The sequence below is a fragment of the Eulemur rufifrons genome, chromosome 16 (assembly GCF_041146395.1).
Source record: "Eulemur rufifrons isolate Redbay chromosome 16, OSU_ERuf_1, whole genome shotgun sequence".
Taxonomy (NCBI): Eukaryota; Metazoa; Chordata; class Mammalia; order Primates; family Lemuridae; genus Eulemur; species Eulemur rufifrons.
The window spans coordinates 13,951,211-13,961,882 of NC_090998.1; the positions used below are offsets into that span (position 1 = coordinate 13,951,211).

A 10,672-nucleotide genomic window follows, 5' to 3' on the forward strand; every position below is an offset into this window, starting at 1 on the left:
CCTTAATGGATGTACTAATTCACATTCCCACCAAAGTACATAAGAGTTCCTTTTTCTTACCAGCATTTGGTTTTTGGGTGGGTTGGTTTTTTTGGTTTTTTTGCATCCCGGTAGGGGGGGGGTGTTTTGTCTTTTTTGATAGTAGCCATTCTAACTGGGGTGAGATGATATCTCATTGTGGTTTTATTTTTTTCACATCTTCTTTCCTTTTATTGAAAAAAAAAGTTTAGAAAATGGCAGTTAATAGAGGGTACAAACAAATCAACAGGAAAACATAATATAAAAGTAAAAAATGCCACTGGCTTCTTTAATTGGTGAAGAGCACAAAGTATAACAGGCAGAAGGTCTGTTCTAAACAAATTAAAAAGCTGTGTTTTTTTAAATTCTCCCCAAGTTAGATATATACACATCCACAAAAATTATGTGTGAAGGAAAGTTGCCATATACAAGGATCTGTATCCTGAATTCTTCAGGGAAATTGTTGAAATATGAATGAACCCAGATTCAGCAACAGGTTAATAATTTCTTAAAAATTGAGTCTTTGAATGCTGCATGGCACAGGGCTATGCTATATAAAGTACTGCTGGGTACAAAGGAAAAAGTCTGTACAGCTTTTAGCAAAAATGCTTTTCCAGAAAAGCAAATCACACAACGCAATCAGCAGATGAAGGAGGATACAGCTACACGTCAGAGCTACAGCTTCTCATATCTGTGTTAGAAAATCGTTTATATCCAGAATAGACTAAAATTTCAGGACAAAATAGAGCTCTCTTGACCATTTCTTACTTTAAGTTCTGTTTCTTCCTCCCACCCACCAAGTAATTCAGCATGATCCAGCAGAAAGAGGACTGCTTTTAGAATTGGCTATTTTACTTTTCTTTCTGTGGTGAGACTGTCATGGAGCCTGGGTGTGTCAGGCTTGTACACATCCATGACCAGTGTTCCATTGTGGTCAAAAACTTAGCAATGGATTTGGTGAATTTGGCTCCCCGCTGCTGCTTTGTTCTCCCACGGATGAAGGTCAGCTTCAGGGTGTATTTGTCATTGAACCTTTTAAGAGTGGAGGACAGCTGCCAGATATCATCAGGCTCCATCCCTGAAGGATCTTTCCTGGGGGCCATGAAAAGGATGCGAGCTATAAATGGTCAGAATCCCCATCATCACAAAACAGGATATGATGCACAAAGCCAAAGCAGGCTTAGACTCTGGAAAACGGTGCATATAATCCCAAATCAAAGCCACTGTGGCAAATAAACAGGAAATCACACAGATGGTGAGGTAACCATCCATTAGACAAAAACTCTCCACATACTTGTACTTTTCCAGAAGTATCCTTTTGGCAAAATCATCCAAAGAGGTTTTCACAGCTGATCCATCTCATTTGCCAGTTTTTACAAGCTTATCATCAATACTCCATTCATCCAACAAGCCACTATGGCTACTGCCTGTTCGACAGGTGGGACCCCTGCCAGCCCCACCACTCCCTCCACCACCACTGCTTCTCCTGTCCTGTGCAGCCAGCACCTTCTTGTTGGCCCTGCCTCATTGTGGTTTTAATTTGCATTTCCCTGAGGATTACTGATGTTGAGTGTTTTTTCATATACTTGTTGACCATTTGCATGTCTTCTTTTGAGAAATGTCTATTCAGATCATTTGCCCTTTTTAAAATCAAATTATGTCTTTTTCCTGTTGAGTTACTTGAGTTCCTTCTATATTCTGGATGTCAATCCCTTGCTGGGTGAATAATTTGCAAGTATTTCCTCCCATTCAACAGGTTGTTTCTTCACTTTTTTGATAGTTTCCTTTGCTGGGCAGAAGCTTTTTAATTTGATATAATACTATTTGCCTATATTTGCTTTTGTTGCCTGTGCTTTTGAGGTCTTATCGATAAAATCTTCACCCAGACCTATGTCCTGAAAAATTTAACCTATGTTTTCGCCCAGTAATTTCAAAGTTTTGGACCTTTTCATTTACGTCCTTAGTCCATTTTGAGTTGATTTTTCTATATGCTGAGAGATAGCGCTCCAGTTTCATTATTTTGCATGCATAATATGTTTAATTTACTATTGGGTTAGGTTTGCTAGTATTTTGTTGAGGATTTTTGCATCTATGTTTATCAAGGATATTGGCCTGTAGTTTTCTTTTTTGTTGCATACTTTTCTAATTTTTGTGTCAAGATGATGCTGGCCTCATAGAATGGGTTTGGCAGAATTCTCTCCCACTCAATTTTTTGAAATAGTTTAAGAGGGATGTTAGTTCTTCATTAAAAGTTTTATAGAATTCAGCAGTGAAGCCATCCAATTATGGACTTTTGTTGGGAAATGTTGATAACTGATTAAATCTCATTATTCATTATTGGTTAATTCAGGTTTACTATTTCTTTATGATTCAGTTTTGGTAGGTTGTATGTGTCCAGAAATTTATTCATTTTTTCTTTGTTTTCCACTTTATTGGAGTACAGTTGTTCATAATGGTCTCTAATAATTTTTTTTATTATTTCAAATATAGGGGTACAAACGTTTTTGGTTATAAGGATTGCTTTTGTAATGCTTGAGTCAGGGTTATAAGTGTGCCTGTCACCCAGATAGTGTTTATTGTACCTGTTGGGTAGGTTTTTGCCCATCCCTTCCTTCCCCTCCCCCAGACTGATTTCCATTGAGTTCTACTTCCCTCTATGCACATGTATGTTCATCAGTTAGCTCCAATTTAAAAGCAAGTACATGTGGTGTTTTTCCATTCACCTAGATACTTCACTTAGGATAAAAGTCTCTAGTTCCATCCATATTGTTCCAAAAGGCATTAATTCATCCTTCTTCATGGCTGACTAGTAGTCCATGCTATACATATACCACAGTTTGTTAACCCACTCATCAATTGATGGGCACTTGTGTTGATTCCACATCTTTGCAATTGTGAATTGTGCTGCAATAAACATTCAAATGCAGGTGTCTTTTTGAAAAATGACTTCCCCTTGGGTAAATACCCAGTAGTGGAATTGCTGGACTGAATGATAGGTCTACTTTTAGTTCTTTGAGGAATCTCCATCCTGTTTTCCATAGAGGCTGTACTAATTTTCAATCCCACCAACAGTGAATAAGCGTTCCTTTCTCTCTGCATGTATGTCAGCAATGTTGTTTTAGGACTTTTTAATAAAGCAATTATAACTAAAGTTAGGTAATAATTCATTGTGATTTTAATTTGCATTTCCCTGATGATCAGTGATATTGAGCATTTTCTCATATATTTATTGGCCATTTGTCTATCTGCTTTTGAAAAGCTTCTGATCATGTCTTTTGCCCTCTTTTTAATGGGGTTATTTTCTTTTTTTTCTTGCTGATTTGCTTGAGTTCTTTGTAGATTCTAGATATTAGCCCTTTATTGGACCCAGAGTTTGTGAGTATCTTCTCCCATTCTGTAGGTTGTCTATTTGCTCTGTTGATTTTTCCCTGGCTGTGCAGAAGCTGTTTAATGTAATCAAGTCACATTTATTTATTTTTGTTATTGCTGTGATTGCCATTGGGGTCTTGTTCATAAATTCTTCACTTAGGCTAATATCTAGAAGAGTTCTCCCAACATTTTCTTCTAGAGTTCTTATGGTTTCATGCCTCAGATTTAAGTCTTTTATCCAGCTTGAACTAATTTTTGTGAGTGATGAGAGATATGGATCCTGTTTCATTCTTCTGCATGTGGCTATCCAGTTGTCCCAGCACCATTTATTGAATAAGAATTCTTTTCTCCAGTGTATATTGTTATTTGCTTTGTTAAAGATCAGTTGGCTGTATGTGGATGGTTTTATGTCTGGAATTTCTGTTCTGTTCCATTGGTCTATGTCCCTATTTTTGTGCCAATACCATGCTGTTTTGGTTACTATAGCTTTGCAGTATGGATTACAGTCTGATAATGTTATGCCTCCAGTTTTGTTGCTTTTGCTTAAGATTGCTTTGGGTATTCAGACTCTTTATGGTTCCAAACAAAGTGTAGAATTATTTTTTCTGGATCTGTGCAATATGACACTGCTATTTTGATGGGAATTGCATTGAATCTGCAAATCACTTTGGGCAATATGGACATTTTAACAATGTTGATTCTACTGATTCATGAACATGATATGTTTTTCCTTTTGTTTGTTTCATCAGTGATTTCTGTCCTCAGTGTTTCACAGCTCTCTTTGTAGAGATCTTTCACCTCCTTGGCTAAATATATTGCTAGGTATTTTATTTTCTTTATGGAGTCTTTGATTTGACTCTAAACTTGACTGTTACTGGTGTATAGGAATACTACTGATTTGTGTACATTGCTGTTGTAACCTGAGCCTTTGCTGAATTTATTTATCAATTCCAGGAGTCTCTTGGTAAAATCTTTGTGGTTTTCTAGATATAAGATCAGATCATAAACAAAAAGCAATAGTTTGACCTCCTCTTTCCCAATTTGGATACCCTTAACTTCTTTCTCTTGCTTGATTGCTCTGGCGAGGACATCCAGCACTATGTCAAAAACAAGTAGTGACAGCGGGCATCCTTGTCTTGTTCCAGTTCTTAGTGAGAATGCTTTCAATTTTTCCCCATTCAGGATGATGTTGGCTGTGGGTTTGTCCTATATGGCTTTTATCATTTTGAGATATGTTCCTTCTGTACCTAGTTTGTTGAGGGTTTTTATCATGAAAGGGTACTGAATTTTGTCAAATGCTTTTTCTACATCTATTGAAATGATCATGTGGTCTTTGTTTTTGCTTCTGTTTATGTAGAAATCACATTTATTGATTTACGTATGTTGAACCATCCTTGCATCCTTGAGATTAAGCCCACTTTGTCATGGTGGATTATTTTTTTGATGTGATGGTGAATTCTGTTTGCTAGTACTTTACTGAGGATTTTTGCATCATGTTCATATGGGATATTGGTCTGTAGTTTTCGTTTTTTGTTGTGTCCTTTCCTGGTTTTGGTATCAAGGTAATACTGGCTTCATACGATGAGTTGGGGAGGATTTCTTTCTTCTTGATGTCATGGAATAATTTCTGCAGCATGGATACCAGCTCCCCTTTGTCGGTCTGGTAAAATTCAGCTATGTATCTATCTGATCTGGAGCTTTTTTTCTTGGAAGATTTTTTTATTACTGCTTCAGTCACGTTGCTCGTTATTGGTCTTATTGGGAGTTCTACTTCTTCTTGATTGAGTCTTGAAAGGTTGTGTGTTTCTAGGAATTTGTCCATTTCCTCTATGTTTTCATCTATGTGCAGAGAGATTTTCATAGTATTCATAGACAATATTTTGTATTTCTGTGGTATCAGTTGTAATATTTCCTTTTTCATTTCTGATTGAGCTTATATGGGTCCTTTCTCTTCTATTTCTGGTTAATCTAGCAAGAGGTCTATCATTTTTTTTTTTTTTTACCTTTTCAAAGAACCAAATTTTTGTTTCATTGATCTTTTGTATTTGTTGTTTGTTTGTTTGTTTGTTTTCCATTTCATTTAGTTCTGCTCTGACCTTCACTATTTCTTTTCTTCTGCTGCCTTTGGGTTTGGTGTTCTCTTACTTTTATAGTTTCTTGACACCTGTCATTAGATTGTTAATTAGTGATCTTTTTGTCTTTCTGATGTAGGCATTTAAGGCTATAACATTTCCCCTTAGGATGACTTTTGTTGAATCCCATAGATTTTGATAGCTTGTGTCTGTTTTGTCATTCAGTTCGAAGAATCTTTTGATTTCCATTTCAATTTAATTGTTGATCCAATTATTGTTCAGCAGCAGCTTGTCTTATTTCCATGACTTTGTGTAGAATTGAATGTTTCTCTTGGAGTTGATTTCTAGTTTTATTCAACTGTGGTCGAGAAGATACATGGTGTGATTTCTATTTTTTTGAATTTGTTGAGACACATTTTGTGGCCTAAAAAATGGTCAATTTTGGAAAATGTTCCATATGCTGATGAGAAGAATGTATATTCACTGGTTTTCAGGTAAAATATTCTGTAAATGCCTGTTAGGCCCATTTGTTTTAGAGTTCCATTTCAGTCCAGTGTTTCTTCATTTATTTTCTGCTTGGATGATCTGTAGAGTTCTGTCATTGGGGTGTTGAAGTCCCCGCCAATTTCAATGCTACTGTTTATCTCTTTGCTTAGATCTAGTAGGGTTTGCTTTATGAAACTGGGCACCCTTGTGTTAAGTGTATAAATACTTAGGATTGTTATGTCTTCATCTTGAATTGCTCCCTTTACAATTATATAATGACCATCTTTGTCTTTCTTCACTTTTCTTGATTTAAAGTCAATTTTATCTCATATGAGAATGGCTACACCTGCTTTCTTTTGGATTCCACTTGCGTGGAATACTTTTTTTCTGGCCAGGCATGGTGGCTCATGCCTGTAATCCTAGCACTCTGGGAGGCCGAGGCAGAGGGATTGCTTGAGCTCAGGAGTTCAAGAGCAACCTGAGCAACAGTGAGAAAAGAACAGTTAGCCGGGCATTGTGGCATGCACCTGTAGTCCCAGCTACTTGGGAGGCTGAGGCTGGAGAATCCCTGAGGCTCAAGGGTTGGAGGTTGCAGTGAGCTATGATGATGCCGCTGCACTCTACCAGGGACAACAGAGTGAGATTCCATCTCAATAACAACAACAAAAAAGGAAACTGAGTAATTTTTTTCGATCTCTTCACCTTGAGTCTATATGAATCCTTGTGGGTTAGATGTGTTTCCTGGAGACAACAGATACTTGGCTTATATTTTTTATCCATTCAATCAGCCCATATCTCTTGAGTGGGGAATTCAAACCATTCATATTGGTTAATAGAATTGATATGTGGGATGTTGTTCTGTTGATCCTGTTGGGTAGCACCTTATTGCTTCGTTTTACCTCTTGTACTATCATTTTATTAATATATGAGCTCTGAGCTTTAGCTTTTGGGTGGTTTTACACTGAAGTGAATGATTCTTGTGCTGATATTCAGATATGAGTATTTCTTGCATGGCAGGTCTGGTCTAGACAAATCCCCTCAGTGTTTGCTTGTCTGGAAAAGCCTTTATTTCTCCTTCATGTATGAAACTTAGTTTTGCAGGATACAAAATTCTAGGCTGGCAGTTGTTCTGTTTAAGAAGACTGAAGATAGGATCCCAATCCCTTCTGGCTTGTAAGGTCTCTGTTGAGAATTCTGCAACTATACTGATTGGTTTTCCTATGTAAGTTACATGATGTTTTTGCCTCATGGCTCTCAGGAGTTCCTCCTTCACATTGGCTTTGGCCAGTCTGAGACTATGTGTCTTGGTGATTGCCTCTTTGTGATGAATCTCTCAGATATTCATTTAGCTTCTTGTACTTGGGAGTTTAAATCTCTAGCAAGACCAGGGAAATTTTCCTCAATTATTCCCTTAAATAGGTTTTCCAGCCCTTGTATGTTTTCTTCTTCACCCTCAGGGATGCCTGATTTGGCCATTTTACAAATTCACATATTTCTTGTAGGCCTTGTTCATTCCTCTTAATTTTCTGTTCTTTATTTTTGACTGACTCAATTAATTCGAAAGAGTTGTCTTCAAGCTCTGAGATTCTTTTTTCTGCCTCACTAGTCTATTCTTAAAACTTTTCACTGTGTTTTGTATTCCTTTAAATGAATTTTTCATTTCAAAAAGTTCTATTTGGTTTTTTTAAATATGTCGCTTTCTTTAGTGAATTTTTCATTCATTTCCTGAATTGTTTTTCCAGTTCTCTTGAGTTGGTTTTCCATTTTCTCTTGGATTTCATTGAGCTTCCTTACAATCCATATTTGGAATTGTTTATCTGTCATTACAATATTTTCGTTTTTGTTGGTATCCATTGCAGAGAGATGGTGTTCCCTTTTGGGGGTGTCCTTTTGCTCTGATTTTTCATACTTCCAGAGTGCTTTCACTGATTCCTTCTCATCTGGAGCAGCTGTTGCTTCTTATATTTTGATTTTCTTTTGTTTAGATAGGGCTTCCCCCAAATACACACACATACTCATATGGGTGTATGTACCATATGTTGAGTAAGAATCTTTGGCTTTGCTTGTGGGTGCTTCCATGGTGCTCTAGTTTCTGGATGGATGCCCTGGTTATAGATATCCTTAGTGTGGTGGTTTTCTCACTTGCTTGTTTTTAGGCTGTAGCAGTGGTGAGCTATGTGAATTGGCAGATTCCCTGTCTCTCTTTGATGAGGGAAGGTGAAGGTCTTTGAAATCCTTTCTCTTTCCCCAGCCCTGTGGTCTTCTTAACAATGTGACTTATATTAGCATGCCCAGTTTAATCTCTGAGATAGTTGGTGGTGCTTGTGGGTGAGAATCAACCACACCTTATATGATTGAGTCAATAAATGCTGTAAAGGCTGTGCAGATTGACCTCCCTGTCAGTAGGTGGCACTTGCCAGAAGACACAAGCTGCAGTGTTATTTGTGGGACCTGTGACCAGCTCTAGTTCCTAAAGGGAAGCACGTGGATGCCCCAGGTGGTGGATGGGCCCCTGGAACTTCCAGGTGAGTCCTTATTCTCTACCACAGCAGAGGCAGGTGGGGGAGTGAGGCTGGGGAGGTGAGCTCACCCTCAAGCTCCACAAAAGCTGGCAATGTAGCTGTTTTGGCAGGGGTCACAGGTCTGTTCCCAGCTTCTGGGGAAAGCTGCCAGGGAGAGGCCAAAGTGGCCCCATCCAACAGAAAGTCTTCTTGTGAAGATGGGGCCATCTGAGATTCACAATCTGGCTGTCAGGGGTGAGTTTCATTCTTTTCTCTCTCTCTCCCCTGCTCTGCAGTTTCCCTCCAATGTCTGCTGGCAGGCAGGTGCTTGATCTAGCCAATCTCCCTCACAATTGCACTGCAGGCTGGGAGCTTTCCCACCCAAGATCCCACCCTGGGCTGAGAGTGCAGCCTTTCTGAGGGGGGGAGGGGTGCTCCACAAGTACAGTGCAATTGGGACCCACACTGCACTCTCCTCTCAGTTCTTCCCATGGGGGATCCCTCACCTCCCCAGATTAGTTCACATATCTCCCCTCTGTGCCCCCAAGCAACACAATCAAGTCCTGAGGGTATGGGATCGGGCCTGCAGGCCTTCCCCCATGTCCTCAAAGATCAATCCCTGACCATTCCAGGGAGAAACATTCTGGTCCAGAGTTGCCTAGGGGGTACTCGAGCAGGTCTGATGTCCCTCCGCTTCAGGGTGTGCCCTGCTCTGATGGAGCCATGGGGCATGCAGCACCAGCAAGGGCCAGTGAGCAGGGAGCTCACAGTCTACTGAAGGACTTTAAGAGGAGAGGTTTGAGCCCCACTCTCTGTGGAAGCTTCAGTTTGGTGGCTCAATTGTCTCTCTCAGCAGCTGTGAGTGGGGGAGGGAAAGGGGAGGAAGAGAGTCTGGATGAAAGAAAGCTAGCACTCTGGTTATCTCTGTCCATCTCAGTGGAAGGCAGCCCACCCAGAATGTCCAGACTCTGGGGTCACACGAACCCCCTGGGGCCCACTGGACCCCTTTGGCTCCCATAGGCTGGACTGGAGTTAGAAAATGTTGGTGTGGGAATGAGCAAGCCAAAATCTGAGGGGCTGAAGCCTCCAGGGGAGGACAAAAGTGTATAGTGGATAGAGAAGCAATATGGCACCTGCCATCTTGATTTGGGTCTGTGGTAATGGGAACCACCCTGGGGGACTGGGAGCCTAGTGCTTTGTCCATAGGAAGCTCCCACTTCACTGGTGGCAGCAGCTTTTGGGCTCGTGGGGGTAGAAAGTCTCACCAGCTGCTCAGAAGCCTGCTGACTGTCAGAGATGTGAGGGTGAGAGAAACAAACCGCTCCACCTACCCTTTTCCCTGGACTCCAAGCCTCTCAGGGGATGATCTCTGCCAATATCTTGCTCCTTGTTGTTCTGTTCCACAACTTCTTGCTGTGGAGTCTCTTGTAGGTCTGGCACTTTTTCCTCAGACTTACACCCAATCTAGGTTTGTTTGTTTTTTCTCTTTCATCTAAAATTTTTCCTTCTTACTGAGACACTCTGGCAGCTAGTGTCTCTGGTCAGCCATCTTGAATCTCTCTCTAATGATTTTTCGTATTTCTGTAATATTAGTGATAATGTATCCTTTTTCATCTCTGATTTTATTTGGGTCTTCTCTCTTTTTTTCTTAGTCTAGCTAAAAGTTTGTTGGTTTTGTTTTTCTTTTTTTTTTTTTTTTCTTTTTTTTTTTGTTTTTTTTTTTTACAGGTGTGGTTCCGCAGGCCAGGGTAGTTTTGTTTTTCTTATCAGAAAACCAATTTTTTTGGCCGGACGCGGTGGCTCACGCCTGTAATCCTAGCACTCAGGGAGGTTGAGGCGGGTGGATTGTTTGAGCTCAGGAGTTCAAGACCAGCCTGAGCAAAAGCGAAATCCCATCTCTACTAAAAATAGAAATAAATTAGCTACACAACTAAAAGTATATATAGAAAAAAAAATTAATGGGGCATGGTGGCACATGCCTGTAGTCCTAGCTATAAGGGAGGCTGAGGCAGTAGAATCAGTTAAGCCCAGGAGTTTAAGGTTGCTGTGAGCTAGGCTGATGCCACGGCACTCTAGCCTGGGCAACAGAGTGAGACTCTGTCTCAAAAAAAAAAGAAAAAACTTTTTTGTTCATCTTTTTTTCAGTTTCTGTTATGTTTATTTCTGCTCTGGTCTTTATTATTTTTTCTTCTACTAATTTTGAGTTTGATACCTTCTTGCTATTCT

General features: G+C 39.7%; 1 pseudogene; it reads right to left on the reverse strand.

The window, feature by feature from the left end:
• Nucleotides 1-864: 864 nt before the first annotated feature.
• On the reverse strand, nucleotides 865-5,209 carry LOC138397239 (signal peptidase complex subunit 2 pseudogene; annotated as a pseudogene).
• Between the last annotated feature and the right edge of the window lie 5,463 nt (nucleotides 5,210-10,672).